General features: G+C 40.7%; 1 protein-coding gene across 2 annotated transcripts in view; it reads left to right on the top strand.

Annotated features, from left to right (window-relative positions):
- LOC124000833 (histone deacetylase 5-like) overlaps positions 1-18,723 on the top strand; it is a 91,246-nt gene that overhangs the window by 7,390 nt on the left and 65,133 nt on the right. The window contains exon 2 of one of the 2 annotated variants that reach the window (XM_046307482.1): positions 3,457-3,700. The exons of the other annotated variant lie outside the window; for it this stretch is intronic. The gene's annotated coding sequence lies outside the window, so the exon portion shown is untranslated. The remainder of the gene's footprint in view (positions 1-3,456; positions 3,701-18,723) is intronic. 2 annotated transcript variants of the gene reach the window in all.

Below are 18,723 nucleotides of genomic sequence, written 5' to 3'. Positions count from 1 at the left end.
GGCGTATTGCTGCAGAATGCTGTGGTAGCCATGCTGGTTAAGTGTGCCTTGAATTCTAAATGAATCCGACAGTGTCACCAGCAAAGCACCATTCCCACCTCCCTGCTTCACGGTGGGTACTACACATGTGGAGCTCATCCATTCACCTACCCTGCGTCTCACGAAGACACGGTGGTTAGAACCAACAATCTCAAATTTGGACTCATTAGACCAAAGGATAGATTAGCAACAATGTCCTTCTGTTTGTGTTTCTTGGCCCAAGCAAGTCTTCTTATTGCTGTCCTTTTAGTAGTCTTTATAGCAATTTGACCATGAAGGCTTGATTTCACACAGTCTCCTCTGAACAGTTGATGTCTGTTACTTGAACTCTGCAGCCAAAATAAATGCTACAATCTGAGGTGCAGTTAACCATAATGTACTTCTCCTCTGCAGCAGACTTAAAACAAAGGAGATGGTCGTACACTACAGCTCCACTACGGGGCAATAGTGGAGCAGGTTGAGAGCTTCAACTTCCTTGGTGTCCATCACCAACAAACTATCATGGTCCAAACACACCAAGACAGTTGTGAACAGGGCATGACAACGCCTATTTCCCCCTCAGCCGACTGAAAAGATTTGGCATGGGTCCCCAGATCCTCAACGTTCTACAGCTGCACCATTGAGAGCCTCCTGACTGGTTGCATCACCGCCTGGTATGGCAACTGCTCGACCTCCGACTGCAAGGCACTACAGAGAGTAGTGCGTATGGCCCAGTACATCACTGGGGCCAAGCTTCCTGTCATCCGGGACCTCTATACCAGGCGGTGTCAGAGGAAAGCCCCAAAAAATGCTAAAGAATTCAGCCACCCAAGTCATAGACTGTTCCTCACCTCCCCATTACCTCGACTAACCCGGTGCCCAGCACATTGACTTTGTACCGGTACCCGCTGTATATAGCCTCGCTACTTTTATTTTCGACTGTTATTTTATTGTTGCCCTTTTAATTATGTTTATTTTTATAAATTTTTATTTAACTTCAGTTTATTTTAGTAAATCATTTCTTAACACTTTTTAGTGTTGGGTAAGGGCTTGTAAGTAAGCATTTCACTGAGGTCTACACCTGTTGTCTTTGGCGCATGTGACAAATAGTTTGCTTTGAACGCTGGGTCTTCCTTTCCTGTGGCGGTCCTCATGAGAGCCAGTTTCATCATAGCGCTTGATGGTTTTTGCACCTGCACTTGAAGAAACGTTCAAAGTTCTTGAAATGTTCCGCTTTGACTGACCGACCTTCATGTATTGATGAACTGTCGTTTCTCTTTGCCTATTTCAGCTGTTCTTGCCATAATCTGGACTTGGTCTTATAGCAAATAGGGATATCTTCTGTATACCACCCCTACCATGTCACAACACAACTGATTGGCTCAAATGCATTAAGAAGGAAAGACATTTTAACAAGGCACACCTGTTAATTTAAATGCATTCCAGATGACTACCTCATTTGAAATGAGAGAATGCCAAGAGTGTGCAAAGCTGTCATCAAGGCAAAGGGAGGCTACTTTGAAAAATCTCATATATTTAGATATATATAGATTTGTTTAACACGTTTTGTTAATACATAGTTTTATGTCGTCACTTCTACATTGTAGAAAATAGTAAAAATAAAGGAACGCTTCAATGAGAAGGTGTCAACTTTTGACTGGCACTGTAAGTGCTGAAAACAATGTCTCCTGTCTGGCTACGTCCTGCCCCTGCAGTTGCTCCCTCTGCCCAGTAGGTGAGGCCGCAGTTCCAGGGAGGGACACTGTCCAAAACGCAGGGTGCCCCAGTGGGCTGTGGAACTGCCAGGACTCCTGTAGGATGCAGACCCAACAGCAGCTGCAGAGCAAACTGAGATGAATGGGGATTAAGCATAAAGCAGGCACTTTGTTATGTCTATTACTGTGTGACGTAATGGGGCCAACATCGCACGTTAAGGATTTAACCAGGAGGTTATGTTCGAATCATCAAAGGTCATTGCTGTATATTAATGAGAGAGACAATTGGCGCTGCACCAGTGTTCATCCAGCTGTGTGAATACAAAATATGTACATTTGTATGATGTAATTTGCTCTGGGTAAGGTCTGCAAAGTGTGTGAATAACCTCTTTTGTAAAAACAATTTTAACATGATGCATGTAGCAATTTGCATCCATTTTATTGCATGTGATTAGGCTACCTTGACAGGAGTTTATTGAATATTTGCTGCTTTTTGTTAAGTTCATCCGCTCAAGGTGAAACTGCGCCACTACTCGCCCCAGCGCATGAATTGTTTTTGATTTTGTTGATGAAACTGAGGAGCGGAGCATCTAGCATGGCAACAAAAGACATGTGCAGTACCTCTGCTCTTGTATCGTGCATGCAATGATGTCTGAGGGAAATGAACCGTCAGTTGTTTGAAGTAACTTCTGTTGTAACATTGCAAACGGACGTGGCATATTCACTAAATACGGATTCCAGATTTTTAAAGACGAATTGGAATAAAGAGAATCTAGATTTTCATTTATGTTGGGCAGAACCCTTGGATGGAATCAGACCTCCCATGGTGAAATCCCCTTGTAAAAATGTGTGACATGGCTTTGATAGCTATACGAGCGATCTAGGAAGCAACAACAACAACTAAGGTTTTATTTATTTTGCAACCTTTGAAATAGACCATCATACATAAGTGAAACGTTATAGAGCCGGGAGATATTTACAACTAAGTAATTTAGAATGCGTGTTTACACATTCACACTGATGAAATGACTAAGTAGCCTATTGATTTAGAACAGAGGCCCAGCTTAGAAAGACTGCACATATTGACACTGTCCATTTGTCCACTCACCTGGGGTCATTGAGAAGCATGGTGCTCCTGGGGGCCAGTATGGGTATTGCAGCACTATGCCTCTCCTCCTCCATCCCCAGGGGGAGTGTGGGTATCGTAGTGTTGCTGTCTCTCTCTCGTCTCTGCAGACCCCAGGCTGCATGACTCATCCCATTAACAGCTCGGCAAGTGCTTTTCAGCGGAGGCAAACTGACTAACACCCCCTCCCTCACCTTCCCTCAAAGCAAAACAATTTTCCACATGTCAGACACTGTCTTTAGCAACTAGATTTTTTTTTTATTAGTTAAAGGTGTTTTAATGGTAGTCTGCAGTGGAATAATGTAAAATCATTGGTCATCTGTTTATCATGGTGGAAGTCGGGGAGGGAGTTGCAAATGGAGGTAGTCCAACTGCTTATTTGGCCTGTGTGTAACAACTAATCTTGACTGGCAGATCACCTACTCTGTCATTGCCTGACTAAGAAAAATGGGAGTTGAAAACGAACATTACTGAATTACTTATGACTGAATGAATGCTGGCCATGTTATCTGCAGTGGCCAGGTGTGTTAGGAGTTACGGATACCAGGATCCTTGAACTGCAGCTGGCTAACTCTTGTTAATTTGTGACTATTGCAGTGGGATTGACTTGAAGGGGAGGAGCCTACTGATCCACCATACCTCTGTGGACAAGTCATGGCCGACGCCGAAGACCCACTTTAGAACCTTCAGTCCATTCCCAAACGCAAGCAAATACACACTCGCCTAAGGCTTTATCATCCTAATTCTTATTACCTTCAACTTGACTGAGTTTTGGAACAACAAAGACCACTAACGCAATCATCTCTGGCTTCTCCGTTCATCATTTCTGCCAACACCACAGGTAAGTCTGGTTTTCTTTTCTCCAGCTTTTTTTCTTCATGACATGCAAAGAAAGCCCCCCCTCCCCGTGATCTCTTAACCCTCTGATCCTCTCCATGAACTCCCCTCAGGGCATTACTCATGTGTTGTAATTTACAGGTTTGTTTGATGACAGGAAACCGGCATCTCGAAGTCCGGTGCTTTATGGTGGCTGTATGGTTCACCATTGAACTTGTACACTATTACTTTTATCTTAAAGAAGTCGGCAAACTGGAGTGATTATTCAGAATTATATTCAGTAGCAGGATGTGTTCATGGGTCTCTTAAACAAAATACATGTATTTTTTATTTTTTTTTTTTTAGACTTGCTCTCATGATTCTAGTTGGTTTAAGTTCCTCTACACATGGGCTATCCTATATCAGAACAAATCCTAACAACAACCTGTGGATTCTCTTACTGGCTGCTCTCTTCTCCAATCTCTTTCTGTCTATATTTAGAACCGCTGACGACTGACCAGACCTTTATTAACCTCCCATCCCCCTAATGACGTCTTTGAATGTCACTGGGTGCCGTGGCAACCCTGACTGCTCTGTGAAAGGCCTGGAGGGTTGTCTGCTCATTGGACAGTACACTAGAGCAAACATGACTGCTGTTTTTTTTGTGCAATGAGTATGAGTCGTGTAAGTAGCTTGAGTGTAGCTAGTATCTTTGGCGATATATAGTGTTCGTGTTGTCTTTATGTTAATAGCATTTGAGGCAGGAAGGCCTTCCGATCGGTAGGTGCAGCAATACTGCAAAGCTAACTGGTCATGAAGATGAGCTCAGACGGGTCTTAGACTGTGACCACAGCAATAACAATGCAGACACGTTGTAGAATTTTTGCAGGAAGTCTAACTATCCTCAGTGTCAGCCTTTTTATGAGAGTTGAACATGCAGTACAATGACTGGACTTATTTTATCTGCAGATAGAAGTGCATTGACTTTTAAAAGTTACTATTAACTCCAACTGAACAGGTGTCGAACTGTGATGTCCACTGCCACATTTATACACCACCACATGAGAGAACAATACCTGAATAATCCCAAACACCCAAAAGGGCCTTATGGTCAGGATGGCAACTTTTCCTTTTGTGTGACTGGCCCTGCACAGGCGACTAGGCTACTTGAGACTGGGAGTGCAGCAGAGAATTTACTCTGTTCTCTGTGTTGTCACCCACCTGTTCGATCAGCCAGGAACACAGAGAGCTCCTCCAAGAGCTCGAATCCTGCTAAGGCAAAAATGTGTTACATTGTCCGGAAGTACCGGACCGAGGGGTTTGTATAGCGTAAGGGCCTTCGTTAGCCAGGTAACGTTCTGTTTGGTGCTGTTCCAAGAGGCTAAAAAAGTCATGATTGCTGTAGAAAAGCACCCGTAAGTGGCCTGCATGAAGGTAATTGGTGACCCATTTTTAAGTGCATTGTAGAGCTGGCACGGTAAATTGACACCGACCATACCGATCACTTATCGCATGAATTTTGTTGATGGTTCATTACAATAAGTAGCCTATAGTAGAGAAATATGAAGTTTGAAATTACACACGTTTTTCTAATAGAGTACCTTCAAAGTATTCATACCCCTTGACTTATTCCACATTTTACTGTTAGACTGAATTCGAAATATATTTAATCTATTTTTGAAACTCATCTACACACGTGTTTGCATTTTTAGCTATTTAATTTGTCGGTCTACCCGGTGGATAGCGCAAATCAGTACCTTCAAGTTTGATATGAGCCTACGTGAGATTTCCTAGCTTTTAAACATGACCAGAGGGAGACTGTCAAATAATACAGCAGAGGTGCTGTTTTTATAAGTGAGTTCATGTTGCATTTTTTAAATTTATTCAGCACTGTCACATTTTTATTCAAAACTATTACAAAACATAACTCCTACTTGCGCTTCAATGAATGAGTAGCTGAGTGTATAGATAGCCTTGGGTTTTTATTATTATTATTATTATTATTATTAGCAGCTTGTCTATTTGAATATTTCACTTTCTCTGTTCATAGGAACGATATTAATTGGTGCTTGAGGCAGATGCGGTGCGACTCGTTTCACCATCGGGTTGAAGACTGTGTCCCCTCCGATGATACTGACCAGAGAAAGGAAGGAGAGAGCAGGAACCGCGAGAGGCTTGACCCTCTGCTGCTCTTTCCCTCCCTCCGCTGAGACTAATGCCGTGTTCAAAACAACTAGGAACTCTGGCATCTGCGACTTCAATGCGCTCAAGCCAACTGGGAACTCGGAATAAAACGAGATCTGACTGGGAAAAATATTGTGTAAAAAAACGGTAATCCAACTTGGAATTCCGAGGCGGAAACTCGGGCATCTTTCTAGAGCCCTGACTTTCCGACCTGAACATCATTGATGTTGTGATTTTACCCCCCCCTTTTCTTCATAATTTCAGTTGTCTTAATCACCATCAGATGCAGGTAGCTTACCATCTGTCCAGTAAAATAATAAATATTCAAATTATTTTAATTTATACTCTACTGTGGCTAGCAAGTGCTACACCAACTGATGATCTATTTTTATTATCAAAGTTCGCGGTTTAAAATATGTGGTCTGAGATTAACAATATTGGCAGGCCAGGCATATAGCCAATATGCTGTGATGATGTATTAGGCCTGCCTACTGCACAAACCTGATTACTACAGAAGTTTTTATTAGGGTAATGTTAAAAAAAAATACAAGTGGTAGATCTTGGCATGCTTTTTTAAAAATGCGAAAGTTATCTTTACTTAGGTTGGTGACCACGGCCTCAATGCCAAAATTATGTTTTTTGGCATTTTTGACCATTTTTATTGAAAAGGAAATGCAGAAATATCACATTTACGTAAGTATTCACACCCCTGAGGCAATACTTTGTAAGCACTTTTGGCAGCGATTACAGCTGTGGCTTTCTGGGTAAATCTCTAAGAACTTTTAACACCTGGTTTGTGCACTATTTGCCTACCATTCATGCTTTTCAAAATTCTTCATGCTCTGTCAAATTGGTTGTTGATCATTGCTAGACAACCATTTTCAGGTCTTCCCATAGATTTTCAAGTAGATTTAAGTCAAAACTAACTCGGCACCTCTGGAACATTCACTGTGGTCTTGGTAAGCAACACCAGTGTAGATTTGGACTTGTGTTTTATGTTATTGTCCTGCTGAAAGGTGAATTAATCTCCCAGTGTCTGGTGGAAAGCAGACTAAGCAAGGTTTTCCTCAAAGCTTTTTGTCTGTACTTAGCTCCTTTTCTTTTTTGTAATCTTGAAACTCCCCAGTCCTTAACGATTAGAAGCATACCCATAACATGATGCAGCCGCCACTATGCTTGAAAATATGGAGAGTGGTATTCTGTATATAGCCTTGTTATTGTGTTACTTTTATTTTTAGTTTATTTGGTAAATATTTTCTTAACCAACAATGCAGTTCAAGAAAGAGTTAATTGTGTATGTGACAGTTTGATTTATTTAATGTATTGGATTTGCCCCCAACAACACAACATAACACTGGCACATTTTTTGCAGTATTACTTTAGTGCCTTTTTGCAAACAGGATGCATGTTATGAGATTTAAAAACAATTCTGTACAGCCTTCTTCTTCATTCTGTCAATTAGGTTAGTAACTACAATGTTGTTGATCCATCCTCCATTTGCTCCTATTACAGCCGTTAAACTATGTAACTGTTTTAAAGTCACCATTGACCTCCATGGTGAAATCCCTGAGCAGTTTCCTTCCTCTCCGGAAACTGAGTTAGGAAGGACTCCTGTAATCTTTGTAGTGACTGGGTGTATTGACACACTATCCAAAGTGTATTTAATAACTTCACCATGCTCAAAGGGATATTCAATGTCTCCTTTTTTACACATCTACTAATATGTGCCCTTTGCGAGGCATTGGAAAACCTGGCTGAATCTGTGTTTTTAAATTCACTGCTCGACTGAGGGACCTTTACGATTCTCTGTATGTGTGGGATACAGAGATGAGGTATTCATTAAAAAATGACGTTAAAGATGCACTATGCAGAAATTGCTCCACCTTTTCCTGGTTGTTAAAATTAAAATAGTTGGCATAATTTCTGTTTGACAAAACAAGTCGTATAGAAAATCATTGTACCATTTTTAAATCACTGAAATATATTTTCCATAACAGTATTGTATTTTCTGCTGTTTGCAGATGATGTGCAAAAACAAAACTTAAAAACAGGAAGCATAGAAATGGCTTGACTTTGGTCGGTTCTCCCAAAAAGTTACATATTGCAGCTTTTTAACACTTATTGCGCACAGTGGGTCCATGCAACTTATGACTTGTTAAGCATATTTTTACTCCTGAACTTAGGCTTTCCTTAACAAAGGGGTTGAATACTTATTGACTGAAGACATTTTGTTTTTTAAATTAGGAAAACATACCTCCACTGACATTAGTGTGTGTGTGTTTGTGTGTGTGTGTGTGTGTGTGTGTAGGCCATTAATCTCAATTTAATATTTTTTAATTGTATCTAAAACAACAGTGGAGAAAGTCAAGGGATGTTAAATGAGTATTCTCTGAAGGTAATGTATGTGACATTTGTTAATGGGACAATTGATGGCTGCAACCATCAAACAAGTTATAGTAGTTTTAAAGGATACACAACATTAGCTGAACTTTGTTCTATTTATCATTATTCAGGTAATTTATTGCAATAAGGATTTGTCCATATCGCCCAGCTGTAGTGCTTTGTACGTATATGACCAACCGCTCTTCAATAGATGGGCAAAGACCCAATCACAGCCCTATTTATGTTCAGTTTCTCTGTATAATGAGTTAAAACTAAGGGTCTCTGTTCCTTTTGAACATGCTTGTTTCCAATATGAGTGGCAAGTTCCTATCTTGACTGCAGGAATGTATTGATTTGCACCAATCAACACAAGCTAAACCAGCCGCTTACACTCTTTTCTTTCATTCGTTGTCCTTCTTTCTCACAATCTGTTTTTCCCCAATTTTTATAGGCTAGCCTATCAAGGTATTCTTACTTTACCGTTTATGATCAGTAAGACCTTTCTACTTGCACAGTCCCGGTCATCCTGTATACGGGTTGCACATGGCAGTTTTTGTCATTGATCAGCGGATTGGAACGCAGTGGCTGTAGAGTAACATGCTATACATGACGTCAGAGTTCAGATTCTACGCTTTCACAGCACTATCGGTTTTGACTGACAGCTATTATAAACTTGAGCACCGTGTGTGACAAGTTTCCCTCATCCCGCCCTGCCTAATTGGGCGACATTTGAAATTGTCTTGGTGAGGGAAACGCTGTAAATGAGAGGAGTTGATGTGTTCTGAAAGATGAGACATTGAGTGTTATAATATGGCTTTGATGTCATTCAAGCAAACCAAACACCTGTGAGTCCAAAGGTGCACTTAACATTTATGATCGCTACAAGGATGACATGCGTTGCATGCTGAAAAAATTTAGTAGAGAACACATGATTTTTGTGTGTTCAAAATGGGTCAAAATTATACAAAGATATCCAGCAAAAAGACCATGTGCATTTCTGGTAAAATAACAACCCTGTGTTTTCCCTAAATGTAATTTAGTTTTTTCACCTGCGTGTCATAAACACGTCTGCTCGTGATAGACCAAATCAACATGCAGACGCACACTTGGAGCTGGTTTGGTCAATGTGTAATACCCTGGGTTGACCTGAACAGATGAGCCTCGGTTTGTCGTATTGAGAATTTGCCGCGGAACACTAACTTGAATGCACTCAGGACTACATTCTATGCACACCAAAATTGTAATCTGTTAGGCTTTCAAAAGGCACTTCAGACAAACACTAAGGTTGTATATTATGTTGGCAATATATTAAGCTGGCAGTGTGCCTCAGTTCCTCAATGGCAAAGCAAGGAGAGTTCAAAAAAGCACCTCCTATAGTTGAAGGGTCTTTCCTTGTTCTAGAAGTGCATTTGGAGAGGTGTGGACACTCGTTGGACCTCTCACTCAAACCCTTCTTGCATTTGGAGAGGTGTGGACACTCGTTGGACCTCTCACTCAAACCCTTCTTGCATTTGGAGAGGTGTGGACACTAGTTGGACCTCTCACTCAAACCCTTCTTGCATTTGGAGAGGTGTGGACACTCGTTGGACCTCTCACTCAAACCCTTCTTGCACCTACTGCAATTAAAATTCTTATGTAACAATGTATCCAGAGTATTTTCAGATTTCGTTATTGACAAATGCTGTGAAAAGTGCAGTAAATGTACATAAAATCAACAGTGTAAATTTTGGATTCAGACCTGTACCAGGTGAACTGTTTCCCATTAAAGTGCTCTTTCAATTTTCTACCATGATCATGCTTATGCTTTTAAAAATATTTATTTTGTTAGAACAATGTAAATTTGTCCCTATCCATATAGGCCTATTCCCACAAGGGGTGAACAGTTGTATATTCCCCCAGATAAATTGTGAACTTGACCATGTTTTATTTTTCAATGACCTGATTTTATTCTAAATTACTTCTATCAATTAATATTCCAAATCATTACTTATTTGTAACAACCTCCACATTTCTATGGCTATATTTAGCGTACAGTGTTTACAATATGACTCATCTTAATTGGAATCTCATTCAAGGAAGTAAATAGGGATGTAAATGTCAATGCAGTGTGAAATATTGACAGTTCAGCCTCTTAGAACTCCAAGTGCGGTAAATAACTAGTTTTATTTAGAATAAAGTTATTATCTGAACATTTATTTTAATAAATAAAGGTGTTATCTGCTACAGCAGAACATTGCAGTTGGTGCTGAGCAGAGAATGAGTCATCACTGCGTTCTATTTGAGGAAATCCAATCTCTGAATCCTCGTGTGTGTGTGTGTGTGTGTGTGTGTAGCTTCTGTGTGAGCAAATTTGCACAATTGTAGTAAAAATGAACCTCTTTCTGCTTTTATGATTTTTCTATAGAACATTCAGAAATTATTCAGTCCCCTTGACTTTTTCCACATTTTGTTACATTACAGCCTTATTCTAAAATGTTTTTTCCCCCCTCAATCAATCTACACACAATACCTCCATAATGACAAAGCAAATAAAGGTTTAGAAATGTTCGTAAATGTATTTCATTAATCACATTTCATAAGTATTCAGACCCTTTACTCAGTACTTTGAAGCACCTTTAGCAGCGATTACAGCCTTGAGTCTTCTTGGGTATGACGCTACACGTTTGGCACACCTGTATTTGGGGAGTTTCTCCTGTTCTTCTCTGTATATCCTCAGGTTGGAGGGGGAGTGTCGCTGCACATCTATTTTCAGATTTCTCCAGGGATGTTCAAGTCCGGGCTCTGGCTGGGCTACTCAGACATAGAGACTTGTCCCGAAGCCACTCCTGCGTTGTCTTGGCTGTGTGTTTAGGGTCGTTTTGGAAGGTGATCCTTCGTCCCAGTCTGAGGTCCTGAGTGGTCTGCAGGTTTTAATCAAGGATCTCTTTGTACTTTGCTTGGTTTCTTTCCCTTGATCCTGACTATTCTTCTAGTCCCTGCTGCTGAAAAACATCCCCACAGCATGATGCTGCCACCATGCTTCACCGTAGGGATTGCGCCAGGTTTCCTCCAGACGTGACGCTTGACATTCAGGCCAAAGAGTTCAATCTTTGTTTCATCAGACCCAGAGAATCTTGTTTCTCATGGTCAGAGTCCTTTAGGTGCCTTTTGTCAAACTCCAAATGGGCTGTCATGTGCCTTTTACTGAGGAGTGGCTTCTGTTTGGCCACTTTACCATAAAGGTCTGATTGGTGGAGTGCTGCAGAGATGATTGTCCTTCTGGAAGGTTCTCCAATCTCCACAGAGGAACTCTGGAGCTCTGTCAGTGACCATCGGGTTCTTGATCACCTCCTACGGCCTCCTCCACGTCTCCTGATGTACTGGCCTGTCTGCTGGTAGCGCCTCCATGCTCTGGACACTACGCTGACAGACACAGCAAACCTTCTTGCCACAGCTTGCATTGATGTGCCATCCTGGATGAACTGCACTACCTGAGCCACCTGTGTGGGTTGTGGACTCCGTCTCATGCTACCACTAGAGTGAAAGCACTGCCAGCATTCAAGTGACCAAAACATCAGCCAGGAAGCGTAGGAACTAAGTGGTCTGTGGTCACCACCTGCAGAACCACTCCTTAATTGGGGGATGTCTTGCTAATTGCCTATAATTTCCACCTGTTGTCTATTCCATTTGCACAACAGCATGTGAACTTTATTGTCAATCAGTGTTGCTTCCTAAGTGCACAGTTTGATTTCACAGAAGTGTGATTGACTTGGAGTTTTTTTTTTTTTTGAGCAGTGTATTTTTATTTTTTTCCTGCTCAATTTTAAAGGAATAAAATGTGGAAAGAGTCAAGGGATCTGAATACTTTCCGAATGCACTGTATGTGTGCAGGTGCATCACTTAAACGCTGCATATTCCAATTCTTCCAATATTTTGCACAAAAACCTCCTATTCCATTTCCTAATTATAACAAAGCCATTACATTGATGCATGTTTTTTATTAGTTGGTTATAAAATACAATCTAATTGGTCACATGCTTCGTAGACGGTGGGTGTAGACTAACAGTGAACTGCTTACTTACCCAGGTCCTTTTCCAATAATGCAGAGCTAAAGAAAAATGTGTATGAAATGGTGATGTGAATAAAAAGAACGAGTACAAATGACATGGCTATATACAGGGAGTAACAGAACCGAGTTGATATGCAGGGGTATGAGGTAATTAAGGTAGCGATGTACTGTACATATACAGTTGAAGTCAGAAGTTTACATACACTTAGGTTGGAGTCATTTTAAAACTCATTTTTCAACCACTCCACAAATGTCCTAACCGACTTGCCAAAACCATAACAAGACATCTACTTTGCACGAGACGAGTAATTTTTCCAACAATTGTTTACAGATGACATTTCATTTATAATTCACGGTGTCACAATTCCAGTGGGTCAGAAGTTTACATACATTAGGTTGACTGCCTTTTTTAAAACAGCTTGGAAAATTCCAGAAAATGTCATGGCTTTAGAAGCTTCTGATAGGCTAATTGATATCATTGGAGGTGCACCTGTGGATGTATTTCAAGGCCTACCTTCAAACTCGGTGGCTCTTTTGCTTGACATCTATGGAAAATCAAAAGAAATCAGCCAAGACCCCAGATGAAAAATTGTCTGGGTCATCCTTGGGAGCAATTTCCAAACGCCTGAAGGTACCACGTTCATCTATACAAACAATTAGTACGCAAGTATAAACACACTGGGACCGCGCAGCCATCATACCGCTCAGGAAGAAGATGAGTTCTGTCTCCTAGAGATGAATGTCCTTTGGTGCCAAAAGTGGAAATCAATCCCAGAACAGCAAAGGACCGTGTGAAGATGCTGGAGGAAACCGGTACAAAAGTATCTATAGCCACAGTAAAACGAGTCCTATATCGACACTACCTGAAAGGCTCAACCTGCTCCAAAACCGCCGTTAAAAAGCCAGATTACGGTTTGCAACTGTACATATGGGGACAAAGATCGTACTTTTTGGAGAAATGTCCTCTGTTCTGATTAAACAAAAAATGGGACTGTTTGGCCATAATGACCATTGTTATGTTTGGAGGAAAAAGGGGGATGCTTGCAAGCTGAAGAACACCATCCTAACCGTGAAGCACGGGGGTGGCTGCATTACGTTGTGGGGGTGCTTTGCTGCAGGGGGGACTGGTGCACTTCACAAAATGGATGGCATCACGAGGGAGGAGAATTATTTGGATATATTGAAGCAACATCTCAAGACATCAGTCAGGAAGTTAAAGCTTGGTCGCAAATGGGTCTTCCAAATGGACAATGACCCCAAGCATACTTCCAAAGTTGTGGCAAAATGGCTTAAGGACAACAAAGTCAAGGTATTGCAGTGGACATCACAAAGCCCTGACCTCAATCCCAAGGAAAATTGGTGGGCAGAACTGAAAAAGCTTGTTTGAGCAAGGAGGCCTACAAACCTGACTCTGTTACACCAGCTCTGTCAGGAGGAATGGGACAAAATTCACTTGTGGGAAGCGTGTGGAAGGCTACCTGAAATGTTTGACCCAAGTTAAACAATTTAATGCTAGCAAATACACTCAATTAGTATGTAAACTTCTGACCCACTGGGAATCTGATGAAAGAAATAAAAGCTTAAATCATTCTCTGCTATTATTCTGACATTTCACATTCTTAAAATAAAGTGGGGATCTTAACTGACCTAAAAATATATTTACTAGGATTAAATACCAGGAATTGAGAAATTGACTTTAAATGTATTTGGCTAAGGTGTATAAACTTCTAATGTCAACTGTAGGTAGGGGTCCAGTGAATAGCAGCAGCTTATGTCGTGTGTAATCTGGGAAAACTCAATAGTTAGAAATCACAATATTAATTTTGGACGACATTGACTCAAGTATGATCTCTTTCTGCTGTAGGTAGTGTTAGCTAGCGCTTAGTCCTCTGTTCCTGTGCCATAACTCCTGTATTTTTATCCTATTTCTTGTTCTCAAGCTTATTAATAAATAATGAGCCAATATGTTTTCAGCACATTTATTTCCCTGACTGCCCAACTCGTTTTCTCATTCTCTCTGCATCCGACATAGTGAGCAATATGTTTGGAACATCAAATTGCCATACAATTCGATAATATCTTATCGAAAGGTCCCTGGCAATTCCCAGCCCTATTGGTTATGTGGGCAAAGAATCATATTTGACCAAATTGGGAAATGACAAATTCATCATCTGTTTCTTGCAGTTATCAGTTTAGATTATATTTCACTATGTAACCGTTAATTAGTAAAAACTACCATTTATATTCATAGGGGAGTGCCGCTCCGCCATAGAGCACATTTGACGTTCACCTCAGTTCTGACACTGGTGGTGTCGGAGTGCGCAAATGCAGAACTGACATCTGTGTTGGGTCAGGGCCCGGTCCTCAGCGGGGCAGTTATGCTGCACCTCTCTCACAGTAAACTCACCCACTGAGGAAGTGTGAATGGGAACGTCTCGTAAAGGATTTTCATGGAACTGACTCATTGGAGGCCTTTCCTGCAATTGCTCGCAGTCGGTCGTCTCGCGTGTTGTAAAATTATTTTATTTAAGTTGTCCTCTCTTTGTGTTTTTTGTTACGGCTTGCATGACTATATTTCAGTGTCTCTCTGCTGCTTCGCTTTAATTTTGATATTGACATGCAGGAGGTTTCCACTGGTCTATTTCTTTGGGATTCCGTGTGTGTGTGTGTGTGAGTGATAGATATTGCGCTCTCATATATTGCGCTCTCATATAGAGATATGTGAATTCAAGACCAGAAGTTGTCCTCTTGAGTAATCCCTAGAACCCTCCCAGATTCAGGTTGCATAAACTCCAGAACATGACCATTTGTCTTTCGCACTGTTGAGGAGTTGTTGATACAGTCTAGCCCAGGGCTATTCAACTATATTCGTACGAGGGCCAGATGTGTAACACAATAAAATAAAAGAGAATTGCAGGCGGGACAGACATTCTCCACATGCGACTATTCTTCGGAAGACCTGTATTACAAAAAAAAGCAATGCGCGCACAACAATAAAGCACTTTTATTAAAATTAAATGTTGCAAAAACAAATTGGGGATGAAGTGGAGGGCACTCGACCGACGACGTAAGTTGAGGTGCAACCAAAACATTTTTCTCATTGAAAAGAGAAAGGCGCAGCTATTTTAACTACTAAAAGGATCCGCCACTTTAAAAATATAGATGTTTTAATTTCCATCTAAAATTACAAACTTAAATCTAACTGCCTGTAACTCAGGCCCTCACAATGATAGGCATATTCTTGGTATCATTTGAAAGGAAACACTTTGACGTTTGTGGAAAGAATGTAGGAGAATATAACGCAAAAAAAGCATATACCAAGAAAAACCAACCCTTTTATTTATTTTTTTTTTTTGTAACCTCTTTGAAATGCCGTAATGTATTATTCCAGCCCCCTGCAATTTCGATTTTGGCCAGGTAGATGGCGGCAGTGTATGTGCGAAGCTTTAGACTGATCAAATTAATCATTGCATTTCTGTTCAAAATTGTCAAGACTGCCCAAATATGCCTAATTTGTTTAGTAACTTTTCATGTTCAAAACTGTGCACTCTCCTCAAACAATAGTATGGTATTACTTTACTAATAGCTACTGTACATTTGACTGTGCCGTTAGATTAACAAAAATGTATGCTTTCTGACAATATCAGATACGTCTATGTCCTGGGAAATGTTCTTGTTACTTACAACCTCCGGCTAATGCGATTTAGTACATGTTAGCTCAACCGTCCTGTGGAAGGGACACCGATCCTGAAGAAGTTTTAAGATTGTCATTTTAAAATCTGAAAACTTAACATTTCAATAAATAACACAAACATATGTCATCAGGTAATGACAAATTCCATTCTGAAGGAAGTAGTCTTTGGTGTTTTTATTTTTTCCCCCTCACACTCCCTTCTAACAAGTACTTGTGAGTCTCAGAGGGAAACTGAAGGCACATGTGTTTTTGAGTCATATACTTCAGGAGTAGGGTCATAATATTTTTTAGTTTAAACTGTTCAAATGCTAGAGCCAAATTCATATGAACGAAAAATAGATGCTAGAAACTACACTATAGACATCCACCATAGTACTTGTCATTTTGGCACTGAATGTCTGTATTTTGGCTGGGATTTTTCTTCTGTTTTAAAAAAAAATTAAATGTTCAAAATTTATCACGGGGCTAAATTAATAAATGGGCCGTATCTGGACCGCCAGTAGAATAGCCCTGGCCTTTTAAGACTGCAGAGGAAAGCAGTCTTGAGATGAATCTCCTCAGTTAGAGCCCAGCTTGATCCACAGCCCAAGATTTACAAAACCTCAGTTTGTTCAGTGTGTTTTGCCTCCCTCCAGGTTTCTTGCAGGTGAGGGTTGTCTATTTGGATTGGTTGGCTCTTAATTGGGTCAAGCCCAGCTTACGCCAAACAGAGGGCCTCTGTCAAACAAAGTTAGCCGGCAAAGACCTTGATATTAACTGCACAAGTTCATCCTATGCCCAAAACATTTACAGAAGAAAATGTTGCGGCCTCTCCCCACTCCTCCATTTACCTCAAGCTAATATAACCCAATGTACGTCAGGAAGCCAGAAAGATACATCCACCTATAAATAATGGGGAGTGAGTGGAGAGTCATGGCAGGAGAAGGGGTTGGATGAGAGTTTTGGCAATGCACAAGACTGCTGCTCTACTCTTTTCTCCAATGCTGAGATATCTAGCTGGACCCTACTCCTTTTGTCAGGTGGGCTTAGAATTCTCACAAACTGCTAATTGTAGTCATGGTAGTTTGGGGTGGCAGGTGGCGCATCCAGTCTATTCACATCTTAGAGAGCCACAGTTGGTCGGAGCAGGTTGCCCAATGGGGCAGCCCAGTGGCAGAAGTTCAAAAAATGCACTTGGCTCTTGTCAATATTCCAAGCAGCAACTGTAACTTTCTCTTGACTTCTAAGTAAGACTGACTTTCGTTTTGAATCTGTGTTTGCAATGCATTTCAACAAGGCTTGTGGTCAGAGCTACTGGTTAAGGAGAAGGAGGTTTCTTAATATGCATGCATCACTATTAGAGGTCAACCGATTATGATTTTTCAACACCGATTATTGGAGGCCCATAAAAGCTGATACCGATTTTGATCGGCCAATTATTATTTATTTATTTGTTATGACAATTACAACAATACTGAATGAACACTTATTTGAACTTAATATAATACATCAATAAAATCAATTCAGCCTCAAGTAAATAATGAAACATGTTCAATTTGGTTTACATAATGTCAAAACAAAGTGTTGGAGAAGAACGTAAAAGTGCAATATGTTCCATGTAAAATATGTGCCATGTAAGAAAGCTAACGTTTCAGTTCCTTGTTCAGAACATGAAAACATATGGAAGCTGGTGATTCCTTTTAACATGAGTCTTCAATATTCCCAGGTAAGAAGTTTTAGGTTGTAGTTATTATAAGACTATTTCCCTCTATACCATTTTTATTTCATTGACCTTTGACTATTGGCTGTTCTTATAGGCACTTTATTATTGCCAGTGTAACAGTATAGCTTCCGTCCCTCTCCTCGCTCCTCCCTGGGCTCGAACCAGCAACACAATGACAATTAGCGCGCACTAACTAGCTAGCCATTTCACTACGGTTACACAAGCCTCATCTCGGGAGTTGATAGGCTTGAAGTCATAAACAGCGCAATGCTTGATGCACAATGAAGAGCTTCTGGCAAAACGCACGAAAGTGCTGTCTGAATGAATCTTTACGCTTCTGCCTACCACTGCTCAGTCAGATACTTGTATGCTTAGTCACACGCTAGATAATATCTAGTAATATCATCAACCATGTGTAGTTGACTAGTGATTATGATTGTTTTTTATAAGATAAGTTTAATGCTAGCTAGCAACTTACCTTGGTTTACTGCATTCGTGTAACTCCTTGTGAAGTGCAACGAGAGGCAGGTCGTTATTGCGTTGGACTAGTTAACTGTAGGGTTGCAAGCTTGGATCCCCCGAGCTGACAAGGTGAAAAGCTGTCGTTCTGCCCCTGAACGAGGCAGTTAACTCGGTGTTCCTAGGCAGTCATTGAAAATAAGAATGTGTTCTTAACTGACATGCCGAGTTAAATAAAGGTGTGAAAAAATAATAATAATCGGCAAATCGGCGCCCAAAAACACCGATTTCCGATTGTTATGAAAACTTTTAATCGGCCATTCCGATTAATCGGTCAACCTCTAATCACTATAGTGAAGGAGATTTAACACACACACACTTTGGCTACACTTATTAATAGGGAGCATTTCAGTTGGAACAGATGGAAAGTCCTATCACATCTGCTGTGGTCCAGTGGGGACTGGAGAAACCCCCTCTTTGATGGGTCCCCGGCCAAGTCCCTCATAACCGTTTTGAGTTTAAAATGGCACTGTGACCATCTGAGAATAAAGTGGCTAACATAGCCAGCAATGGCTGACT

Source organism: Oncorhynchus gorbuscha, linkage group LG16 (genome assembly GCF_021184085.1).
Source record: "Oncorhynchus gorbuscha isolate QuinsamMale2020 ecotype Even-year linkage group LG16, OgorEven_v1.0, whole genome shotgun sequence".
Classification (NCBI taxonomy): domain Eukaryota; kingdom Metazoa; phylum Chordata; class Actinopteri; order Salmoniformes; family Salmonidae; genus Oncorhynchus; species Oncorhynchus gorbuscha.
Note: the sequence above shows the minus strand (reverse complement) of the source record. Positions and strands in the feature narration are given on the sequence as shown.